This window comes from Coenobita brevimanus, chromosome 85, assembly GCF_032717465.1.
Source record: "Coenobita brevimanus isolate Jiangsu-jjx chromosome 85, ASM3271746v2, whole genome shotgun sequence".
Classification (NCBI taxonomy): domain Eukaryota; kingdom Metazoa; phylum Arthropoda; class Malacostraca; order Decapoda; family Coenobitidae; genus Coenobita; species Coenobita brevimanus.
Genome location: NC_137038.1, coordinates 10,203,703 through 10,217,955, shown reverse-complemented (window position 1 = coordinate 10,217,955; position 14,253 = coordinate 10,203,703).

Here is a 14,253-nt window from a genome sequence, read left to right as displayed (position 1 = left end):
AATTGAAAAAAATAAATAAATCAATAAATAAAAATGAAGTTTTTATTATAAACCTGAAGATAAACATCGAAGGCATCATCTGGTAAAAAAAATAAAAATCTCTCTCTCTCTCTCTCTCTCTCTCTCTCCGTCCTTGCGTAGCACCATGGGTAAGTTTGCGTAGGGATGTAGTGAAAACGTGATTTTTTTTTTTTTTTTTTTTTTTTATTATAATCTTGAAGACAAACATCCAGGGCATCATCTGGTGAAAAAGAAAAAATCTCTCTCTCTCCGCCTTTGTGTAGCACCATGCATAAGTTTGCACAGGGATAGAGTAGTTAGCGGTGATGAATGACCACTGGAAGGTTAGCACAGCCTGAGCTGTGGCTCACAATGCAACGCTTCCCAGCCTGAGATGTGGCTTGCAATCCATGGGTTAACACATCCTCTACATCATACCTAGATGCCACAGTTTCTTAGTAGATGATAGTTTCATGAATGAATCTAGCCAGTCTTAATGTTGGATATTTACAACTCCCTTATCATAGAAATAGTCCTTGTTTCTGGTTGCTGATAAATTAACAACTTTTCTTCACTTGAAGCTGTTTTTATATCTGAAATTAATGCTTTGTTGAGCATTTTACTCCTAAATCACATATCAAAACACACTTACATAAAACTGTATCACTTAAAGTTGCATTTCACCAGCATACATGAATGACTTTAAAACTGCCTGTACCTGATAAAAGAAGGATGATAAAAGATGGAGTGAGATAGCCACCCAATATGATACCCCATTTTGTATACTTCAAAATGTCAGATGATATAATGAACTTTAGCTCTAGTCTGTGTATCCCTCTCACCCAAATCATCCACCTGTCACAATGGATCAGCCATCCCCCCCCCCCCATTCCCACCCACCCCATCACCACCACCACCACCCCTACACCTTGAGTTTTGAGTAAAGTCAAGTGCTGATGATCTAGATAGCAACTTAGATCATGTTATCAATATCTCATTAGCCTCAGTCACAAGGTTTCAGCCCATATTTACAAACAGATTTTTTTTTTTTTTTTTTTTTTTTTTTTTTTTTTTTAAAGATTAACAGGTCTCCATGTCAGTAAATTACTATAAGAAATCATACTGCTTGGTCAATTTTTAACTTCTCATCAATTCCAGTTCTTGCTGTATGAGTGAAGACAAAAGAACAAACAAGCCATCTTATATACTGTACGACTTAGGAAAGTATATAAATATGGATCCTGATGTCTTGTTTGAATCAAGTGGAAACTGCACACCCTAATGTACTTTTAATATAAAAATATCATACAGGGAAATTTCCTTAGTGCTTTCTTATATACACAAGCACATACAGATACTTTAGTACTGTACCGTACATAAAAGGTTTAATAATGTTATTACACTAGTGTGAAAGTAATATTTGTACAGCTTCATAAATCTATGGTACTTAGTTCGTATCACAAGTAGCATACTCTTACATGTCATAAACATAACAATGCAAGTTATCTGCCAAGATGCGAATATAAACACATCCATCTATATCTTAAGCTAGCTGCACCAGAAGTTTTATCCTCACACTGTAGGTAAGTACAGTACACTGACAAAATTAAAATGTATAAAAATACTGTACAGTACAGATATATCAAAAGAGATGCAGAAAACCTGTCTCAAAATATCCTCCAATATTATCTGTGAATAAATAAATAAACTGATATGAAAATAAAAGAAGTTATATATAAAGTATAAATCAATGGCATTGACTTACAACACTTCTAAAACATCTTAGAATAAAATTACTGGCATGTAATTCAACAACACCAAGATAAATGCTGTGCTACAACAACTTCGTTTTCCTGCCAACAACGTATTCTTGTCATTAAAGCCGGTAGTGAGGGTAGACAATAAAACAGATTTAACCCTTTTAATTCAATGATGTATTTTTTAGTTTGTTCATGCTACAACCACACTATTTTTACTCAACTATGAATGTGAGTCAGTTCATTAAGGCTACAGCAGACAGTATCTAACCCCTCCAGTTCAGTAAGTCTCTCCGAAGTCAAATAAAGATGTTTCAAAGTAGCAAGAATAAACTAAAAAATACATCATCAGAATGAAAGAGTACAACAGCCTTTCCTGAGATTACAGCTTTTGAATCTTACATCACGGCATAAGAAACTGAGAAAATAAAGTATAGACTGGGTAGTAATTGCATCTGGATAAAACATACAATCACAACATCAATAACAAACACTAATCCTTCAGTCCAGTGACATTTGTTTTTCTTTATACTTGTTACCACTAGACAATCTACAGCTTAAGAGAAAATGAACTGTAAGGGTTAGACAGAGCCTTCATTAACCCTTTCATTACTAAGAGATTCTCCTAATATGAATAAAATAGACTGAGTTGCAGGAATAATCTTAAAAAAAAATATATATATATATCATTGGATTCAAGGTATTAATATAAAAAAGTAACTACACACAAGTAACATGGAAACTGCATAAATAATAACTTTGTGCTGGTGCTGTAACTTTCCATAAACTGTTTCTGCTGGAATCACACTGAACACCTGTAGGTTAATAATGTAAAAAAATAATTTTTGTATTAGCCACTTATCATATTGTTTAACATGTGGAGTTACTAATGCAATTATCCTGTCTTCTACTGTAGCTCACTTTTTTTTTCCTTTTTTTTTCAACTGCAGTTTCAAAGTAAATATCAGTTATAAGTACAGTATATGCTAAAAAGAAAAAAGGAAGCAAATTTACAATTAAAAACTTTCTTATGCTTTCTATCAATGCTGACTCTTACCATTTTGATACATACAGTATATATTAGCCTCTCAAAATATGTTTTAGCCTCCTAAAGTTTCATTAACCTATCTACCTTCAAAACAGAGCCTCCTGAAAGTATGTAATTATAGCAGTTCTTCAGTCCACAACAACTACCCCAAAGTTAAAGTACAGCACTGGTTCATTACACCTGATAATTAGTAATATCATATCTGAAACTGAAAATGTAACTGTGCAAGTTCTGAAGTGTTATTCTTTGTCTGCAGACTACTCCACATACAGTGCAAATCATATGTGTAACTGGACTGTAATGCTGTACCTCACATAATTCAGTTATTTTACCTCTTCCTATAATTTGGACACTGGCCATTGCATGCAAGGCAAGATTTTGGTTTCATGTACTGTACTGTATTGAAGAAGTAAAGCCCCATCTTTTAACATGCTGTTCTTGCAACATGAAATTACTGCCGCCTCCATCTTTTTTTTTTTTCTTTTTTTTTTATAAATGTTACCGACACTGTGGAGCACAGAAGTTCTTCTTCTTTCTGTCAAAAAGATTCTCAAGTTCGGGCTCTAAGCTTGGCTGCAGCTACAGTGTATTTGTTTTAACCTGACAAAGGTCTCTACTCCCTTTCAGCTTAGCTGATGCCAAGGGTAGTCACTATGGATGACTGATCTGACTAGTAACCAAAAACTCATTTTTACATCTTTAAAAATCATGCACTCACAACTTAATACTGAATTATTTAAGTTGTGGGGGCTCATTTCCATTTAAAAAAAAAAAAAAAAAAAAAAGCCTGTTTGTCTGCCACTATGGAGTGAAAAGAACCACAGTGTCTTTATAAATTCTCCTGTTCCCCCAGATGTGATTCAGTTAGTGGTTGTGATTGTGCGGGAGGCTGTGGGGGGTGTTTACGACGAAGGTGAGCTGAGAGGTGCTCATTCCTTGTGGCAGAGTATGAGCAGCGGTGGCAGCGGAAGGGTCTCTCGCCAGTGTGGATGCGGATGTGGCGGCGGAGGTCTGATTGGTCACGGAAGGAACTTTTGCCGCAGTAAGGACATGGGTGACCCAGCCCAACCAGCCCCGCCGCCTCCTAAAAATATGAAACAAATTGGTATTAGGTTCTACAGTGCCAGATTATCTTCTGTTTCTCACAAATATTAAAATCGCTATTACCATTACATTCTAAACCTTAGTCACTGGTCAGTTATAGCATTACAATGAATAGATTCTCATAACTGCGTGAACAACTAAGCCATTCCCAAAGAACGTGAAACAAGTTTTTCAAGAAATCAATATAATGTATTAGTTTCTGTGACTTTTTGCATAAGGAACTGGAGTTTACAGTACTGTATGTCCTCCACAGTACTGTATGTCCTCCATGCAGAATGCATTTAAATATTCTATTACTGTACAGCAAACCCTTGCCTTAACAGACCTCAACAGATCGGATTACGGATTTAACGGACACTATGAAGGCCATTGAACTTCTATCAGCATAACGAACAAAGTTTTTAAATGGGGCACAGTACATGTGTTTTCTATTCTTTCTTACTCCTACCTGGCCTGAAATTGTCCCCTCCCCACTGTGGCTGCTGAGTTGTAATAGTAAACTATAGTAATACTGTACTAGTCAGGAAGAACTGCTGACAAGGATGTGAAATGCTGCAGACGTGAGAAATTATTGGCCAAGTTAGTGTAAAATTGGTATAGTTTTCATTTTTACTAACAGAATATGTTACTGAGCTCATTTATTTTCAAACATGTGCTGGAAATCCCACCTAAGGGGGAGACCATCAGATATAACGGGCCATCAGCTTTATCGAATCAGGCTTCCCCCAGTTAATTTGCTATATTTGTAGACCAGATATTGATTCTTAGCTCTTTAGTGGAAAAGTTTCTAGAGAAGGGAAAGAAGTTGTATGTGGCTTTCATCGTTTTGGAGAAAGCATATGACAGAGTGGATAGACAAGGATTGTGGAAAGTATTAAGAATATATGGACTAGATGGGAAGTTGCTGAATGCTAAGAAGAGTATGTATGATGGTGCTAAGGCTGCAGTGCGTGTGGATGGTGAACTGAGTGAATTTTTCTCTTTGAAGGTTGGGTTGAAACAGGGATGTGTCATGTCTCCATGGTTGTTCAATCTGTACATGGATGGGGTAATAAAAGAGGTACAAGGTAGGGTAGTGGATGTTGGAGTGGCCCTGGTGAGAGAGGGTAGTGTTTGGAAACTCCCTGTACTGTTGTTTGCAGATGATACTGTTTTGTTGAGTGAAGACGAAGGAGAGCTGCAAGGCTTGGTGGATGAGTTTGGGAGAGTGTGTAAGAAACGGAATCTAAAGGTGAATGTAGGGAAAAGTAAAGTGATGGTCTCTGAGAGAGGTGAAGTCAATGAATGTACAGTGAGGTTGGATGGTGAGGAATTGGAAAATGTGAGTACATTTAAGTACTTGGGTAGTGTGATGAGTAAGGATGGAGGTTTGGAGGGTGAAGTGCTTGAAAGGGTACAGCAGGGAAGAAAGGTTGCTGGTTCCTTGAAAGCAGTGATAAGAAGCAGGGAAGTGAGCATGGAAGTGAAAAAGTTACTACATGCCAGTATTGTGATACCAACCCTAACGTATGGAAGTGAAGCTTGGATGTTGTTGGAAGGACACAAGTTAAGAGTGAGAGCAGTGGAAATGAGTTATTTGAGAGGAGCCTGTGGAGTCACATGGAGAGACAGGCTGACAAATGAGGATATAAAGGAGTGTTGTGGTGTGGGTGTGAATGTGATAGGAAGCGTTAGGAGGAATACACCGAGGTGGTCTGGCCATGTGGAGAGGATGGAGGGTGAAAGACTGACGAAGAGAGTGTATGTGAGTGAGGTGGAGGGGGGAAGAGAGAGGGGGAGGCCGAGGATGAAATGGAGGGATGGAGTGGAGAGGTATATGAGAGAGGGGGGTGTGAGTTGGGAGCAGGGCAGTGAAATGGCGGGGGACAGGGCGACGTGGAAGCGATTTGTTTGTGGCCACCCTGAACGGGATTGAGGCGTTTGGCAATAGATAGATAGAGATAGGTCTACTGCATATGTATGATATAGATTTAATGTACTCTAATGTACTTTTTATAACAGTATCCATCATGCCACCAGACAGAATTGCATTAATCTCTCTCTCTCTCTCTCTCTCTCTCTCTCTCTCTTGAGCAACCAACACCTCTCCATTGTCTCAATATGAAATACAGAATCACCCTGTTATCAAAGTACAGAGTACTGTAATGAAATAGATGACTTTATGCAAAGTTTAATCTTTTCAAATACTATAATATTAATGACGTGTTTAGAAAATGTAGCTGAACAATATTATCGTGCAAATAATCTTCACTGTAAAGCTACAGTATAATGCCTACTAATTTCTACTCGATGTATTCTTCAACATCACACTGGTAAGGCAGTTTGTTAAATACAATCAAGTCTCATTACATGACTGATTGCTATGTGATAAGTCGCTACAGTGATAATTCAAAAGTTATATCCTTTTTTGGGATAGGGATAAAAAAAATTGGTCGCGATTTGGCTATGATGATAATTGTGGAGGCCACCTTTGAGAATCTTGTGTGGATGCAGTGACACACATAAGCAGACAGTCAGCTGTCTGTACCAATATGGCTGCCCAGTGTTTACATTCACTATGATCATCTGCCTTTCATTCTATTTTGGGCATGGAAAGGCCATTGAAACACCACTGCTACTGCCAAATAACAGTGCAAGTGCTTATGAAATAGTGCAGTGTGTTATATTGAGTGAAGTGATAACTTTTTGTGTGTGAAATACTGAAACTTGTGAACTTCGAAATCATGTCTGGCAAGCATGCTACCCCTAGTGGAATGCATGGTGCTACTGAGGGACACCAAGGGCAATCCTAAAACAGTAAGCTTTTTAGGTTTAAGGTTTCAAAGTCAAGGGCACCCTCATTAACTCCACTGAACCCATGTTATATCGACCACACTACAGTATAAGATAAATCATTATGCAATAAGTTCTCACTTGACACAACCCTACGATATAGCAAGACCTGACAGCAGAGGCCAATTACTGCACAATATACTTCATACTGTCAACTTTCTTACCAAAACATGTTATCCATCTATGTAACTCAGTGATGCATCACCTCTAAAATAAACAAACCAAAAAGAACAACTTCCCAGAGTCCCTTAAAAAATGTCCCACACTATGGTGCATTTAACATTTTAAATATCCCTTATCCCTCTCAGCTCAGTTGATGGCTTTGTGGTCATATTGGAGAGAAGATATGACTAGTAACCATGAAGACTCATTCCTACCTCAACTAAGGCTCAACAAAGTTCATACAATCATCACTATGTATTCAAGCTGTGAGGTGGCCCAGTTCTTGAAAAAGAAAAACTAACTATTCCACCCACCACTGCGTTAAAGTCATAAACACATGGCCACCAGTCACTGAAAAACCTCCATCCAACTCTCCTTGGAAAAAGGTCTACATCAACTTAATTTGTTAGTCTTTCAGGCATTTACAATTTTTGCAAGAGGCAAAACAACAGCGCTCCTCTGCACCATCACCAAAACACTGAGTCCTTACTATTGTAGTCACTTTTTGACATTCCCTTTCACCAATGTGGTAAGAAAAGGCTGTAGCACCAGCTGATCAGGGTGGTACTTCCAAGGGGATTGCAAATGCTGGTGATAGGGAGAGCTGGAGATCCTGTTTCACTAGCTACCTGACCATCCCCCTTTGCTGACTTTTTCAGTGTAACACTAACATGGAGAGCAGACCAGTATACTCTCCAAAACATTTCCTCTAACTATCTCCTACACTACACCACATGAGCTTTACATATCACACAACGTACCCGATTATGTCATACGGGTTGACACCAGCAAGGCATGCGGTCAGAAAACTTTGTTCCCGCTACCTTGTGGCGGACCTTTTGAGGGGAGGCATGATGAGGGTTCTGCCAGCGTAGATTGTGGGGCCAGGGTGAGATGGGACTCGAACCTGTGCTAGAGGGTACAGGGCACTGCAGGTTCCCAGGTTGCCGCTTCGCCCAATAGAAAGGGGCCTGAACCTGGGAGCAGCGCCCCAGGAGGCTGCCCTATCAATGGGTGCATAATGACAGGGCAGTTACAGCGCCAAGGCGCATTTGGAGGGTGTCCCTCTAGCTGCTCTGGCAGGGTGCCCCGAGGCCACTACCACAGCAACTGATCAAGGCTGGTGGGCTAGGGGTCCCAGATCCATTGCCTGGGCCTGAGACTGCACAGTGAGTAGGGCCTATGGCATGTCTCTCCCCTTCTTATTTTACTGATTATGACTAAGTTAAAGAATGTAATTCAAAGCAAGCCTGAGGACATTAAATCTCCCAGGGTGGCTTTGTGGAATGTGGGAAATTTGAGGGGTAGTGCGGGGGAAGTGGTTGATGTAATGAGTAGGAGGTGGGTGAATGTGGGATGTGTGCAAGATGTCCGGGATGGGGATGGATCAGCCAGAAAGACTGCTGGAAGGGGTTGTTACTAAAAGTTGTTTTGGCACAGCAGGATAGATGGATATGGGGGTGTGGGTGTGTTGGTTTGGGAGAAATGGTTGGAATATGCCATGAATGTTTTGAGAGTAAGTGATAGGATAATAATGGTGAAAATTTTGTTCGGTGGGATGGTGTTTGCAATTGTATCTGCATATGCTCCACAGGCAGGCCTGGGAAATAGAGAAGGATAGATTTTGGGATGACTTAATACATGTAGTAAGTGGTATGGGGGATGATGAAACTGTACTATTAGGGAGGAATTTAAGCAGTTATGCAGGTGAAGCAGCTCAAGGTTATGATGGAGTACATGAGGGATGTGCATATGGTACAAGAAATGAAGAAGGGGAAAGGATGCTTGAGTGTGGGGAGGCAATGAACATGATTGTGTACAACACACATTTTAGGAAAAGAGAGAGTAGGTTGATTATGTACAAGTCTTGGGGAAATAACAGCCAGACAGACTATTTCCTGCTCAGGAGGGCTGATAGGAGGTTAGTGAGGGATGATAAAGTTATAGGGAGTGAGGAGTGTGTGCAGTAACACAAATTATTGATTTGTGATGTGGTGCTTAAGGAGCACATGATGAAAAAGAGGACCTATGCATCTAGGAGGAAAATATGGAAGTTGAAAAACCAAGCAGTAAGAGATGACTTCTATAGCGAGATGAAGAGAGTGGTGGCTGAATAAGGAGGCATGGACAGAAGTGTTAATGAACAGTACAGAGCCCAGAAGAACAACCTCTGGAGAGTTACTGATTCAGTATGTGGATGGACAAGAGGCCCATCAAGACATAAAGTAACCAGGTGGTGGGATGAGGATGTAGAAGCTGCAGTCAAAGAGAAAAGAAGGCTTTTCCGGGAATGGAGGAAGGATGGTAACAAAGAGGAATACTTGGCTGCCAAGCACAGGTTAAAAAAGAGGTTTACAAGGCAAAGTCAGAGTCAGAGACTTTTACTTGATAACCTAAATTATGTGGATGGGAAGAATATTTAGAGTGGCAAATCAGATGAAGAGTGAGAATAGAGATATCATGGGTGAGAAATGTGCGAAGAATGATGAAGGAAGGGTTGTGGTGAACATTGGGGTTACTAAAGAAGCATGGAGATAGCATTAAAGCCAGTTGTTGAATGAGGAGTTTGACTGGGACAGGGAAGCTTTTGAGCCAGCAGATCCAGTGTTTGGCCCTTGGCTTTTGATTGGTGTTGCTACTGTGAGCAGGGCAATAGGCAGGATGCAGGTGGAGAAGGCAGCAGGTGTGTCTGGGTTGACTGCTAAAATGTTGAATACCTCAGGAGGAATACCTCAGGAGGTATAGGAGTGGGGTTAGTCACTGATCTGATACATGCAATTATATATGAGTGTGTTGTCCCAAATGATTGGCTGAAGAGTCTAATTATCAATATGTATAAGGGGAAGAGTGATGCCTTGGAAAGAGGCAATTATAGAGGCATAATGCTTTTAGACCATACAATGAAGGTAATGGAGAGAATTCTAGAAGGTATGAGTAGAGAAAGAGTGAATATTGATGAGATGCAGTTTGGGTTTAAGATAGGCAATGGGACCACTGATGCCATATTCAATGTTCGACAGCTTCAAGAAAAATATAAAGGAAAGAAAGGGGAACTGAACTTTGTTTCTGTTGATTTGAAGAAGCCCTTTGACAGATTCCCTAGAAAGGTGGTGAGGTGGGCAATGAGAAAGCTTGGGATCGAAATCGAGGAGTGCCTGGTTAGGGTTGTTATGGCTATGTATGTGGGTGCTCACACCCAGGTAAGGGTGAATGGAGATTTGAGTGAGGAGTTTTCCATGAATGTTGGTGTGCATCAGGTGTCAGTCTTGAGCCCCTTGTTGTTTATCATGGTACCTGAAGCCCTTTCACGTGACTTCAAAAATGGACTCCTGTGGGAGATGTTGTATGCTGATGATTTGGTGTTGGTTGCAGAGAATGAAAGGGAGGCAGAGGAAAGATTTAGGAAGTGGAGAGATGTTATGGGGCACAGGGGCTTAAGAGTAATTGCAGATAAAACAAAAGTGATGGTATCTAGGGCTGGGGGGGGTGCTGTCAAAGAGGAGGGAGAATGGCCATGTGCAATTTGTAACAAGGGCATGGGAAGTACTGTAATTCCATCTTGTGCAGTGTTTGTGATCAGTGGGTGCATAAGTGAAGTAGTGGTATTAGAGGTAGACTACGAGATAATGATGATTTCATGTGTGTGGTGTCAGGGAGAGCATGTGGATACTGCCATGTGTGAAAGGATTGGACTTGGTGAGTCTCTTGAGTGTGTGGATGAGTTTTGTTATTTGGGAGGCATGTTATGCACTGAAGGTGGGGCAGGAGCTACCTCTATGGCTAGAGTGAGGAGTGGTTGGAAGAAGTTCAGGGAGCTGTTGCCTCTCCTGACACTGAGAGGGCTCTCCCTCCATGCTAAGGGATCTTTGTATGTGGCACGTGTTAGGAGTATAATGCTGTGTGGTAGTGAGACCTGGGCAGTAAAGGAAGAGGATATTCACTGGCTCAAACATAGAAAAATGGCAATGATTAGGTGGATGTGCAGTGCATCCCTGAGTGCGGACTAGGTTTACGATGGCAGAGTTTAGAGGTAGGATGGGACTGGAGTGTATTGGTGTTGTGATGAGGAGAGGTAGATTGAGATGGTTTGGGCATGTGGAGAGGATGGGGATGATAATTGGGTGCAGAAAAAGAGAAGTGTTAATGCTGGGGGTAAGGCAGTGAAAGGCAGACCGAAAAAGACCTGGGATAAGGTCATTGAGTGCGACCTCAGGGTTAAGGAACTAAATAGGAAAGTTGCCAGAGATTGAGCAGCATGGAGAGCCGCAATTAAGTGACCAGGGCTGACACATGCAAGCATGTTGGAGCCTTCAAAAATGAAAACGAAAATGAAACAAAACGATGAACAGAAAAAGGAAAAATTGCCTGTTAAAGTTCCACTGTCCCTATCAAGCTGATCTGTTAGTTCACCCAAGTTTACAGAATTAAAAGTATGGAAACAACTGTGATACTTTTAAGTACATCCCTGACGTATAATAAAAACTGCCTTTATACAACTCACAACCCGCACTGAAATTACGTCCCTCACACAACAACACGCCATGCACCTCATTCAAACAATGCAAGCAATCATGCAACAAAACAATTACGAATAATTACTGGGAATATTTTTCAGTTTGTGTGTTTTGACTGGATTCATGATGATGTAAACCAACATCAACATTAATTACAACAAAACTTCAAATTGTATATAAAATACCATGCACATACTGACAATCTCAACTTCCTCTCTCAACATCATCACATCATCATACAGTAGCACAACATCTTACATTCTCTCTCTCTCTCTCTTCATCACCTCTGACAGTTGGATTCCTACAACCCATATCTACCACCCTGGTAAATCTCAAAAGGTCTTTTTCATTGTACATGCACCACAGACAGACCCCAGAAATGCTCCAGGTGCACATCACATGCACCTCAGACACACCCCACATGTGCCCCCAAAACACACAAGATACACCACCAATATCCCCCTCATGCATCCTCCATAACATCTGAACCCCTGTGTGCAGCAAAAATTTATGCAACAGAAGATGTGATACTCAAGAAACTTGCCTCATTCAGCCTCCAGAAAGGTACAGTGACTCACCGTGCGAGTGACACAGATAAGGACTCACACTGGATCTAGCTGCCCCTGTGGGTGCGACATAAATCTCTGGTACTTTTCTCTTCTTATTTTAACACAACATTATACTGTACAGTATCTTCATTTGCATCATCATCATCATCATAATCTATGATTGTTTGTGCTCATCCAGGAGTCCCCCATCAAGAGATGGTCATGACAAAACTGCCTCTATGCTGTCCTCGCATACTTCTCTCACTCTCAACCACTCCCCTTCCTCTTGCTCACCAATATGTTGTTCCACTCTCTTCTTCCATATGACATAAACTCAGTCTCTTCCAACATTTCCATATGCAAAGCTTTACACACACTCACAACCTTCCAAATTAACCCCCTGTCACAAGACATCTCTCCTATTTCACTCTGGCCACCATCAGAGGAAAGACCTCTCAGAATGGTGAGGTTAAGTGATATTGCTACTGAGGACTGGGATGTATACCCCTTCTAACAGATGATAGATTTTGTATTTTATTCTTGAAGCTACTAGACAACTTTATGCACCTGAGGGAAGACTTTTGACACTAAAGAGGTTATATAAAGCCTTCCTTAACTCCTTGACTGCTAAATATCATTCCAAAATTGATTAAAACTGTCTGAAGGTGGCAACAATAAACTAAAGTAATACATCATTGGTGAAGGTTTATATCCAAGGGGTGGTTGGGGTTATTGCTCATGTAATACCACTCAGGGATGAGTGAGGTTGGTCACTCTCATCTTAAATGTCAGGACCAAATTGCCTAGCCCCAGGCTTCTATGCTCCTCATGGGGCAACGTAGAACTGGATGATGGATGGATGGAATACATCATCACAAAGAATGGGCTAAATAAGAATGGCCTCAAATACAAGAAACCTATTCATGGCAATAAGTAATTTTCCTTTCTTATCAAACACATGTAATATCTCCTACAGTCCTTAACTTTCCCCTTATGCTGCTTCCATATCCAATATTCAAGCAATAAAGAGTACGGAAGTCCTTGTTTTTAAGTTTCCTGTTGCTATAGCTTTGTTTTTTGTCTTCTTACTGTTAAGACCTTAGTAAAAAAAAAAAAAAAAAAAAAAAAAAAAAAGGATGAGTAAAAAGATGTGATATTTTAGAAGACATCCCTTACCTAAAATGAGGGCCACATGTAATATTTTCAGTTCCCTCTAGACCTAATATAGTTAAGCATCTCATAGTAGGGACAACTCTAACACTCTATTCCAGTTAATGCCATATGACTTTATTCACTTTTCATCACATGATATTAGTGTTAATACTGGTACCATTACTCAACGCATACCATTGATCATCTTATGGTCAGAGCAACTCTAGTATCCTATTTCTGCTTAGGCCAGATAATTTAATTCAGTTGGAAGTGAATCATAGGATCCTGAAAGTGATTATGTCAGGTTTTGTACAATCTAGGCGAGATCAAAACTTAAACTTCATGTAAATATTTAAATCAACATACTGTATTAATACAATTAAAGAGTAGAACACTTTTATCTCTCTTTTTGTTATGTATAATGGAAAAAAATAACAACTACAGCCAATCTCATATTAACACTTTCTAGATGTAAGGGCCCAAGGCTATACTGCTATAATCAAGTACATATAAGGACAGATGACCAGCCTCCTCCCTGTGATGGCATATATGGTTGAACACCTCCAGTCACCTACTGGGGAGTAAACCTGTCAGCATTGTGAGGCAGTTACTCCAAGTTGGGAATTCTAACCAAGAGACCACCTGGCATCTTCAATAAGCAAAGTACATGCTAAGTACATTTCCCTCAATTGTCACTCATCATCTCATCATTTACACTTTCCATTATGCAAAGGGTTGGGTAGTGGGCACAACTGCTTTATAATTCACCAATAAAATTCCATATGTAATCAGCCACAGTAACGAATGAGGATCGTACAGAAGGCTGAAGATGGAGAAGAGAAAGTACAGGGGGAACAGAAGGGACTTTAACAATGAAATAGTTTACAGATGAAAATAAGGAAGTGTCAAGGGACAGATGAGGAGAAGTGGATACAGTAAGGAGGAGGAGCAGAAACAGGTAACAAGGGGAGGTAAAGAGGAAGTTAAAAGTGGACAAAAATGGAGACAGAATCAAAGATGCATGACATTAACAGATACACAGTCACCATATAATGTATTACAGTAGCGTTAAACCCTTGTTTTCTACGATGGTACAGCACCTGGTAGGGAAGTGCCAGCCAATACAAAATCCTTTG